Below are 12002 nucleotides of genomic sequence, written 5' to 3'. Positions count from 1 at the left end.
AAGCAGTAGCTTTTCAGGATTATTTGAACATCTAAAAATTACAGACCTCCATGGCATCTCGTCAGTGGAAAACTGTGTGGGTATTCTTGTCACTGATAATGACCTTGAGTGGGTCGCTGAAAACAGAAGCGCATCCGGAAGTCTTCACACGTAGGCTTGTCTTTGAATGAAACCTTTTGAGAATTTCTTTGGTGTCCACATAGAGTTCTTCACTAAATTCTTAAAAATTGCTGCCTTTGGAAGTTTCTTGGAAAACACTAGAAGTAACATGCATTAATGGACAGTTCTTAAAGAAATGTGGACATCTTGAAAGATACCAAGGACAAAGGGATGGTGAAGTCCTCACTGGAACGTGCACATAGGAATTGCACAGCAGGTTGATGAGTCACAGTGTGGCCTAGGGTTTGGCATCGGGGTGTGTATGATCGATATATTAGCAGCTTTGCCTTAGAGTTTGGTCTGGTGAGGATTCTTGGATTTAGAACTGTTTATTGTCAGTGAATTTGTCATTTTCCTTTAAATATGAAGATAACCCACAGAATGATATCAATATGCTAAGTCTTGCAAATTAATCCTGTGTTAAAATTGTTGGCTGTGCTGCTGAAATTGACATTGAAAAAAATTAATCTTATAAATCCAGCTGCACATAGAAACTTCTAGAAAATTTCCATTGGACACATTTCTTTTTAAAGATTGATTGACTGATTTTAGAGACACAGAGAAAGACACACAGAGAGAGAGAGAGTGCAGGAGGAGGGGGAAGGGCCAGGGGGAGAGAGAGAATTATTTTTTTAAATTTTTTATTTTTTATAAACATATATTTTTATCCCCAGGAGTACAGGTCTGTGAATCACCAGGTTTACACACTTCACAGCACTCACCAAAGCACATACCCTCCCCAGTGTCCATAACCCCACCCCCTTCTCCCAAACCCCCTCCCCCCAGCAACCCTCAGTTTGTTTTGTGAGATTAAGAGTCACTTATGGTTTGTCTCCCTCCCAATCCCAGCTTGAGAGAATTTTAAGCAGACTCCGCACTGAGCACAGAGCCCAGAGCTGGGTGTGCCTGACCTCATGAGCCTGAGATAATGACCTGAGTTGAAATCAAGAGTCAGATGCTCAACTGATGAGTCCCCCAGACACCCTTCCATTTGGCATTTAAATTTTGCAGAACCCTAAATTACATCCATATGTAATACATAGCCTCGATGTTTGACTACACACACAGAGAAAAATACACAAATACAATCCTTGGAAAACATAGTATTTCCCTCTCGGTGGGAATATTGCCACTGTGTCAATATGTAAATTGATGGTGTTAGTGCTGTCTTTTTAAAAAATTGTTTACCAAGCAAATGAATGAGGACAAAGATGAGCAGGAAATTAGCAATGTTTTAATGTATTAGAAATTGAACTTAGAATACACACTATTCTCAGATGAGTCATAATTCCCATGTTTTTCTCTCGTTTCTCCTGGGGTCACCCAAACCTAAATTTAAGTCTTAAAATACTGCAAAGAAAGGTTATGTTTGTAGTATTTCTAACTCATTGAAATTCATGGAAAGCTGAAGGATTTGTAGATTTACAGAACCATTTCTTAAGTCTGAGAGGTCTCAAAATTTGGATAAACTTAGGCTTTGATTGTTTAAGAATCCTTCATGTTTTTGGAATGAGTAATCGTGTCAAAACCGTTATGTAAAAAATGTGTATCCCCGGGGTTCAAGTTGGCGAGCACTCTGGATGTTGATGGGGAGTATTTTTCACACTAGATTTGTTTTTTTTGTTTGTTTGATTTTGGTAAATTTTGCAAGAGAGAATAACTGTAAATAAGATGTACTCTAACAAGTTAGTAAAAGAAAACAAGTAAAATTGAATCAGAGGAAATGTTTCTTCTTGGAAAGCTGGACTCATTTCCTGGATTACAGTGAAATAGGTACAGTATCAGTAACGTTATACATTTTGAACGATGTTACTTTCTCTACCTAGATCCTAAATAGGGTCGCTTTTGAGTTAAAATCCTGAGGTATAATGTGAGAGATGGTAAGGAGTAGTTAATTATGATGAACCAACCCATTTTTAGTATTTGCTCTGCCAGAATCGAGCCAGTGAGATGCAGACGTCCCCAGCCTGTGGCCTGCTGTGGGCTTAATGCCCATCCAGGCTGCACATACTGGCCGCCACTGGCTGGGGACCAGCAAGGCTGGGACAGCTCTCGTTCAGGGGACATGCTTTGTGGTCAGGACACTCCAGAAATCAAAACACGCCAGAACTTTACTTATTAGGCTCAGTTGACAATGGTTTGATCCAAGTAGGCAAAAAGGAATATTAATGAAAATAGCAACAGAACCAACACATTCAATGTGTTGTATATACAATGTGTTTGTACCATGTGCACTACTATATATAATGTATTATATGCAACATATATTACTGTATCATATATCATAGCCCTATACATACTATACTATATTATACTATAAGATATATACACATTCTATATAATATATAGAATATCATGATACAGAGTATCATAATATATAACATAATAATAGATAATATATAACATGTAATATATATGTATTATGTGTATTATAGACATATACGATAATATATAATATACAATATAATTATGTACATATATAGTAATAGAAATTATTAATTATATACATGTACATATATAATGATGTATATGTAATATATCGTATACATAGCATATAATAACATATGTGATACATGTAATAGATGCCTTTATTTGTTTAAAACTTTAGTGCTCACACTAAAAAGTGCATGCATATAAACTAGCTTCAGAAGAAATCCTGTTAACCAGCCAAGAACGACACAAGGGATCGTGGGAGCAACAGGAGCTCTGGGAAATTGTGGCGCACGGATGTCCTGCTTCTTCATTCCCCTCCTGGTGAATCTCCTTTTGAGAATCCCTACACAAATACGAGCTGTGGCTTGTTACCCACTTTCTGGGATATTTCTTTCTCTAAACTATCACTTCGGCCTCGGAAGTGAAGGGTACACAGGGTTAATTCGGAGTTCCATGATGCCAGCTCACTCTTCCTCCCAGCCCGGCCGTGACCTGGGGCGCTCCGACCGCGGCCCGGGCCTTCGTGGCTCCTCGGGCACGTCTGGCCAGCACCTGCTCACGGGCTCGCTGCCACTTCCAGTCCTTGCACGTCCACGTGCGCGCCAGGCGTTCACTGCATTATCCGTCCGGGCACGTGTTCGTGTCTGACTCTTAAAATAATTCAGTGGAGTATGGCACGAGGAGCCAGGACACGGGTTCTGTGGGTTCTGGGAGGGAGACAGCAGAGCCGGGAGGTGCTCCCGAGTGGGGCAAGCGCTTCTGACCTCTGCAGTCACACAGGCTGGCTAGCCCGTGGGCCCGGTCAGCATTCGGGGGGTGGCGGCCTCGGGCAGGAGAGCTCCCGGCCTCCCACGAGGGCCGCCTCCTGCACACACCAAGGGGAAGGACCTCCTGCAGCGGTGGGAGAGTTAGAACCCGTGGAGCTTCTCTCCCTGGAAGGAAACCCCAGGACCAGGGCAAGGATCTCCACTTAAGAAGAAGGGAGTGCTCATTTAAGAATTGATTGGCTTGAGGGGTGCCTTGGAGGGCTCAGGTGGTTGGGCAACTGCCTTCGGTTCAGGTCACGATCCAAGGATCAAGCCCCGCATCAGGCTCCTTGCTCAGCCTCTCCCTCTGCTGCTCCCCCTGCTTGTGCTCTCTTCTCTCTCTCTGTAGAATAAATAAATAAAATCTTAAAGAAAAAAAAAAGGTCGATTGGCTTGAAAGAGCCAAGGCCTATCTGATGCAAGAAAGCAGATAGGCTCCAAGACTCCTGTGCTGCGTGGTTTGGGTCTTTTTTGTCCATTATTTTCGAAAGGATATGATGGTCACTAGACATGCAGGGGACCCCTGTGGTCTGGGAGTCCGTGGCCTCAACTCCCCTCTACATTGTCACTGACACCCCATGACCAGTGTCGGCATAGAGATCCCATGTTTGAACCACACGGAGGTCCCTCTGTAGATTCTTGTAACCTCGCATGTAGGAAATTGGCAACTGTGAAGCCCACAGGGGACACTGCCTTGATTCCATTCTTCCCTGCCCATCCAAAGCTGGGTGGGAGCTCCCTTCTTGGGGACACCGCCCTTCTTCTCCTGGAGGAGAAGGCTTCCATCAGACGCTTCATTAATCACAGTCAGACCAAATTCTCGACTTACTCTTCTCAGGAGGCCTTGAGATGGTTCCCAGCATCCCTTTCCCCCAGAGAGTTAGCTTCCCTGATCAGGAAACCGCAGTACCCTACAGCTTCTGGATCCTCCTGCTTCCCGAGTGCGCTACCCCGTGAGAGCAGCTGTGATGTGCGAACGCTTGGGGACGGTCTCCTCCCGTGCCTCCGTCTGTGTGTCTTCCTGTAGCTCTACGTAGGTTCCTTTCCAGGTCCCCCCACTGTATTCCAGAACATCACCTCAAGCATCCCCCCACCTGTGGGACATAGAAAGGAATCTGGATAAAGTTCCTCCATACCTCCTACCCCCATGAATTATTTTGCCTCATCATTGTAGAAAGCCTTCTCTGGTTCGTGATACGGGTTGGCTGTGTCTAGTGGAACATTCCAAAAGAAAAGGCTTGCTCTTAAGTATCTCCTGTTCGTTTACTTAATAAAATCACAAACCTTTTGAAAAAGTTAGTAGGGAGACACATTAAGTTTATATTTCATCTGAAAAGGCCACAGTATGGACAGTGTTATGTTCGCCCACTACAAAATATTTCTTTTATTGTGTCAACATAAGTAAAATTGTCCCCAGCCCCCGTGGTATTATTACTTATCTTGGCGCAACAACCTTGTTACAATGTGCGATTTGTGGTTGTCGGGAAAACACAGGTCCTTCTCTGGCTTCACCTTCCCTTAAAGAGTGTCGTGTCAGGAGAATACATCATCACCCCGGGAAGAACGGCTGGAGGTCCCAAGACGTGTTGCTCACAAGTCATATTTCTGAGACTCCTGAGACTCCTCAAACACCCAGCTGGGACCGAAATTAAAAGCGTCTCAAGACGAGAGTGCTCTCTCCTGCCGGCGGGACCAGGGCGGTAGTGGGCTGCCTTCTAAGAGGGGTGTGACAGGGCCTGGGAGATGGGGCCAGGGGCCAGGAAGTGAGGGACGTCCTGCCTTTTTGAAAGCCGGAGGATGGTTACCCCTGACCCTTTCTGGCTCCTCACACATTCCCACGCTGGACCTCTCCTTCCGCAGAACTCGGGGGGCGGGGGAGGAAGGTGTGCAGGCTTTCATTCCCCACGTGTCACCCATGCTTGGGGCAGTCCCTTCGACACGGGCTCCGCACACAGGACCCTGGTCCCCCATGGCTTCCCAGGTGTGATTCTGGGGCAGGATTTCTCTGGGTTGAAGGCAGAGATGGACTCAAGCATGGGACAGTGCCTCGAGGACTTGCAGACACTTTCATTACTCACTTTCTATAATTTTTAATCAAGACGCAGGCTCTAAACAGCACCTCATTTTTGAACAGGAATCTTCCTTGTGATTCCGAAATGAGCTAAATGCTGGCGATTCTAGCTGAAGTTGAATGAATAATAAATACCTTGATTTAAAGAAAATGATAAAGTGATTTTTGCAGCTCCTAAACGTGGACCTGCTTCATAATGCGACACTTGAGACTGAACGGGCGGCGTTACATTTCCTGGGACTGCTTGTTCCTAACGTGGTCCCTTCACCAGAGTTTCGGTGCGGACTCGGCTGCTTGCCGACGTTCTTGAACAGCGGAGGGGGTGGGGACCTTCGGGACGGTTCCCCACATGTCTCGGATGCTGAAACCTGCCTTTGATTTCACTCGCTTCATCACGCCTTCTGAATCCTGGGGCCGATGGAGAAACAGAACCCGTGGACGGTATTCCTTTGCACCGTTCGACACGCCCTGAGGAAAAACAGATGGAGAGTGAAAGGTTGGCGGGTGGAGGGGAAGAGCCGGGCTGTGTGGTGTGGATGGCGCACTTTATTTATCTACACCCGCACTGATTTGTTCCTGCCTTCATTTGTTCGTCCATCCGTTCATTTGCGTCCGCTTGTTCTGAAATCCACACTTCTGGGCAGCACAATTTGGCATGCAAATGTATGCGGTAGATAAATGGAGTTTTGAGCATACATATGGAGATTTGGGGGTTTGCACTGAGTGGTTCGGCTTCTTAAATATGCTTATGCTGTATTGCGTTCTTACAATATTTTAGTTGAGCTAAACATAAACATTTAAAGACTTTATGATTAGTTACTTTCGGCTTCAGTGACTTATAGAAACTTTGGAAGAGCTCCCCCCTCATGTCTTCAGATGCCCAAACCAACATTTGACTCATTTTCATCCTGAGTCCTTGAGTATCGAAGCTTGCTCCTCCTGATTCCACCAGGAGCTTTGGTTGGAGTCCAGGGTCATCTGAGGATAATGAGAGGACTCCATGTTGTCCATGCAGTGCCTGTCACAGCAGGAATGGCTGCTTGGCTAAAATCCCCCAAACCTCGGTGGGTGTGGCTGGATGGAAGGCTTCCTGGCTGATGGTGATTTGTCTGTGGAGACGGAGGGTTCGGAAGAGGTGCAGATAGACAGCATGTTGGGAAGCCGGGATACGGTCCAATCTCTTCCATTGAATTTTGGTTCGGTGACCTTGGGTGTTCTGAAGAGTGCCAAATAGAGGAAATATGTTGTTCTTTAGAAATAGGAACATCGCTCTCCATGTACGCTTCCAGACCTCAGAGGGGTTTTCTCTTTGCTCAGAGGCTTTGCAATAAGTGGGTGACCGTGGATTCGCATCAATCAGTCTCCATCCTCTGTCCCTTATCCTCTGTGTGGATACGTCCGAGACGCCCTTGCAGAGAGCCCAACTAGTTGAGAGTGTCGTGTGTGCTCCTTGATGGTTGCAAAAATGAGGTCCCCATGGCTTAGACACCGTATTTCCCAGGAAGTAGGGGTTCCTTGACGAAAAACTCACATGGAGGACACCAGCTCTGTGGACAGGTGAGTGTGAGGTGGCTGGAGGGGTTCTGGCTATGAGGAGGATTGCATCGGTGATCAGAGAGCTGGTGCTCTCAGCGGGGAAAGGGATAGGTTAGGGGGACAGGTGAGAGAATGGGGTGAAATTGGGATGAAGGCTTTCAGCTTTAAAAATGAAAGCATCTTATCCCTCACTGGAAGGTAAGGGCTCACCACCCTGGGAAATGCTGGGTCTGTCCTTCCATCCATAGATTGATATGGAGAGAGAAAAAAAAGGTTGTTGAGAAGCAATCAGTTGGAAAACTTCTCACACTATTAAATGTCCCCTTTCCCACCCAGGACATGTATAGTGTGGGTTTGAATTACACACAGAGGTGTTGCACAGATACACCAGTGAGAGAAGAAGCTCGACTCTTTTAGAGAGAAGTTGAAATTTTCTTTAACATTATTCTCTTTTTCTTTTCCTTTGAATTCACATATCAATTCGATGGTTTGGTTCCCAAAACCATCAGTAGTATATTTTCTGCATCTCACCCTGCTTCTAAATTCACACATTTTGATAGTAAGGAAAAAGCATTTTATAAGGCAGCACGGAACATGCTAGATGTCCGGAAAGATTTCCATCAGCATGGTCACCAAATGCCTGTGTGCTTCCCAGCGGTCTGGCGGGGGTCACTGCCGAGGATGCTGGTGTCGCTGGTGGGGGTGGCTTCCCCGAGTGTCGCCACTGACGACACGCTCTCTGAAATGAGAAGAGAGGAGCAGGTCTAGTGGGGCCTAAGTTTGAGGTGCTGTTGTGATGCCTGGTGATTGCCGGTGAGTCCCTTCAGCTCCAGCCCAGGACGTGAGCGTCCCAACCAGCATAGGAGATCTGCAGTAGGATCGTAACAAGCAAGTTGACGTTCATCGTCAGAAACACCGAGCTCCTTCATCAGAGGAGATGTGCTATTCTTCCTTAATTAGAGAGAACAAATATTTCCTGTAGGGAAAATATAATTATAGCTTTGGAGAGTTCTGCAGGCTGGTTTAAAAAAGAAACCCATGTCAGCATTTTGGATAATCTGTATTGGGTCTGAAGACTCCCTCAGTGAGTGGCAGAGGAGGCTGATCTCTACCTTCATGCTCTGAAATGAGAATCCGGTGGATTAACGGGGTGGGCAGGATATACGGCTTACATTTATTGGGGGGATTCTCCTGAGTTTTGTTCTGCTAAAGATTCAGTTCATGTACTATTAATTCTGAGTATTTTTTGGTGCATATGCACATGTTTGTTGGATTTCCAAGGATTTTAAGTAGAAAGTAATATTTTTCCCGTTTATATAGAATTTATAGGCAAGTTTGCTGCGATTACCATTTATCTCTCTGATCCAATCAGGTAGCACTTAATGTTCTTAAGAAATGTTATGTGACTTTTTGTAGGTCAGAGTCTCATTTGAAAATCCAGTGAATGGGGTAAACACATACACACACACACACACACACACACACCCAGAGTCCCTCACGTACTTTCTGGTGATTGAAAGACCACACCCAGCAAAACAAAATCCATGTGCCTGGGCTGGAATACTTCCTTAATTTGTTGGTTAAAGAAATGAAAAAATTCTGAATTAATACCTTCAGTGTGGTTCTCAGTCTACCAGGAGTTCAAGAACTCCTGGATTTTTCAGTCCATTTTTTTTGGGTAATGATTTTGTTGAGATTTTTTTAAAATTAAAAATTATCTTTTAAAATTTTAGATGAAATGTATGATTTAAAAAAAAAATACCCTAGGTACCATCTAATAGATGAGTAACAATTCTTCAAACACTAGTATGATAGTAAGCTTGTGACTGTTCTGGAAGGTTAGACATCATAGAGTCGATGTTTCACTGTAACCGCATATTTGTCAAGGGTCTCTCGTCCTTCAGGGACAGGGAGTCAGAAAGTCGGTGTACAAGGGGCTAGGGGGCCTGAACGCAGCTGAGGGCAGAGAGTCTTTCTGCTGCTCTGCAGACCAGCGTTCGCCTTGCGGTTCATGCCTGCGTGTTTGCCCGAATCTCTACTCTCCTACCAACTTATGACCAGTTCCAGGTCCCATCTCTAGGTCATTAGTTGGCTGCCGTACGCGGCGTTTGACATGACTTCCGCACCTCCTCCTTCTGATCCGCGTGAGGCATAAACCTAAATTCCAATCAGGGGTGTGTGTAATAATATCATTCTACCTTGTTCTTAAATTATTTAACCAGAGAATTTTTTTTTTTTTTTTTTTTTTTTTTTTTACCTTTAAATGTCAGGTGCAACCCATGACTTTTTAAAAAGACTTTTAAAAGGCTATGGATGTAGCCATAATATTTATCAATGGTTCTTAGGGAAGTTAATTTGTTTTCTCTTTTGCAAGGGAACATGGTCAGTTTGGGGAGGGTGAGTCTTTGAGCTACAAGCTGGTAGAGTAGTCTTCTCCAGAGTGACAGCCATTGGAGCACCCTGGGTGATGAGAATTGTGCATCCCAGGGACCTGAAAATCTCCAAAGGCTCCAGCAGGATCATGACTACGCCATGCTACCTACAGAAAGCTCTCCTCTGCTTTACCTGAGGGCTGGCCATCATTCCCTCCAACTGGAAGCTTACAGTAGGCTGTGCTTTCCTCCTTCCTGAGTCCAATGAGTAGGAAAGATTTTATTGAAAATAAGGGACAGATTTTTCAGAATATCTGTGCCACCCCCAAGTATGGAAGAGAACTTGTTCAATTATCACCTATCTCCAGATTTAAATGTTTTCTGCTCTTTGGGACTATCCATGTCCCTGACTAGAGGATCTGTAGTGATTCTCAACAGCGTGGGGTGGGACAGGGCTCAGTGACAACTGCCAAGCAAAGGAGTATGAAAATAATTTAAATCTGTTTGCCGAACCACATGCATCTTCCCCACAATGCTCAAAGAATCATAGGGAAAGTTTGAAATGCCCCTCTGTTGTGGTGGTGGTGGTGGTTGTGGTTTGGTTTGGCTTGGTTTGGTGTTTTGTTTGTTGTTGTTTTAGGCTGAAATAAGTGAAGAAACAATCTACATGGTGATAGAAAAGTGGAATAAGAAGAAAATATCTAGAAAGTCAATGTTTTTTCACTGTTATTTTGACAAATTAGTAATTTCCCCAAGAAAACATCTGACCAAATGATGGATTGAAACTCACTCGGGAATCCTAAGTAACATCTCATCCTCTCTCTCTCTCTCATTTATTACGTATTTTATAAATCCCTGTTAAACATTCAAAAAAGGTCACGGAGATTAGCGGTCCTTTATGGACACGAAGCTGGGATCAAAGTGAAACTTGCTTCTGAAGTAAGGATTGGAAGTATAAATGAATTGATTCAAAACCAAATGTTTACTTACTAGTTTCAGTCTTTTCCCTTAACAATTTATTGAAATGATTATAAAGATTTAAAGCTTTTGATGGATATTACAAATCAAAAAAGATGTCTGTAAGAATGATGACCTAAATTTCTAGACCATCAGTTGATCAGTAATGAAGAGTTGGTACAATGATATTTTGTGCATTACTTTATCAATTATAATGTAAAGTACTTAATTCTTAAACATGAACTTACATTATTAATTCCCAAATGTCTCACAGAAATACTCAAACACCTGCTGTGCATTTGTGGGAAAGTGAAAATAGGCTTACCCTGTTTTTATTTTTTTTCCCTCACTTAACATATGATATCTTTCTTCATTAACGGTCTTTTTTCGGAGATGGCAGATGTACTAATCAAGAAAAGTACAGAGGGGTACGGCCAAGGCCCTCACTTACCTACTATCTAGAATTAACACTGCTAACATTTGCCACTTCTGTTTCAGATTTTTTTTTTTTTGGTTTATTTATTTATTTATTTGACAGGCAGGGATCACACGTAGGCAGAGAGTCAGGCAGAGAGAGAGGAGGAAGCAGGCTCCCCGCTGAGCAGAGAGCCCGATGCGGGGCTCGATCCCAGGACCCTGAGATCATGACCCGAGCCGAAGGCAGAGGCTTTAACCCATTGAGCCCCCCAGGCGCCCCCAGATTTTTATTAACATGGAAGAAAGAGGAAATTGCAGCTAAAAGCTCAAGTTCCTTACGTTTGCCAACACAGGTCTGTTCCTCCCCTTCCACCCCAGAGACGACAGTGCCATCAAGTTCGTGTAAATTTCCCACAATTTTTTTTTTTTTTTTATTTGTTTAGATGTTGGTTTTTCATTACAAATCTATAACACCGTGAGCCATTAAGAATTGAAGAAATGCTATCATGCAGTATGTTTATGCTGCAGGCCCCTTTTTAATCCACACGGCTGGTGAGAGTTCTCTGTATTGGTACATAAAGAGCTAATTCAGTCTTTTTAAGGGCCGCGTTAATTTCCTTCCATGACAAAAACCTCCGTCTTCTCATCTGCTTCTCTTCCGAGGGACACTGAAGTATCTTTTCATTTTTTCCTCTCAGTGATACAGTGCTGTATCCTTGTGCATGTCTCCTGAGATTCATGTTTAATATGTTCGTCCCGGTACATATTTAGTGGCAGGATGGTGGGGAGAGCATTAATTTGCATTTCCCTGATGACGCGTGAGGCTGACCGTGGCAGGTTCTGCACCGTCCCCTGGTGATGTCCCCGGAGAGATGTGCAGTGGGATTGGTTCAGGGAGGCTCAGTTGTCGGACTCTAGGGCCCTATCGGTGATGTCCTTCTCCTAATTCAAAGTCATCTTACATTTTTTTCCTAAAACCCTTCGATTTCAGTACATCAGGAACTTGTTTATAGGAAGCACTAATATAATGTTATATTTTTAGTCAAATATTCCATGGTTCCTACTCCCAGTTATCTCCAATTAGTTAGAAATGTTTTTTCACCCCTCCTGATTTTTAATCTATTTCACTGAAACTGTATCAATAATATATTGTTTTAATAAGTAAGTTCTCATAATAACTTTTATTTTCTTACGTGGTTTGGTTATCACTGGATCTTTATTTTTGCATATGAATTTTATAATCACTTTGAC

The 12002-nt window shown here is 43.8% G+C and overlaps 1 protein-coding gene across 4 annotated transcripts in view; it reads left to right on the top strand.

The window, feature by feature from the left end:
• MYO16 (myosin XVI) overlaps positions 1–12002 on the top strand; it is a 579863-nt gene that overhangs the window by 372747 nt on the left and 195114 nt on the right. The window lies entirely within an intron of this gene.

Source organism: Mustela lutreola, chromosome 13 (genome assembly GCF_030435805.1).
Source record: "Mustela lutreola isolate mMusLut2 chromosome 13, mMusLut2.pri, whole genome shotgun sequence".
In the NCBI taxonomy this organism is placed as follows: domain Eukaryota; kingdom Metazoa; phylum Chordata; class Mammalia; order Carnivora; family Mustelidae; genus Mustela; species Mustela lutreola.
This window is presented reverse-complemented; position numbering and strand designations above follow the sequence as displayed.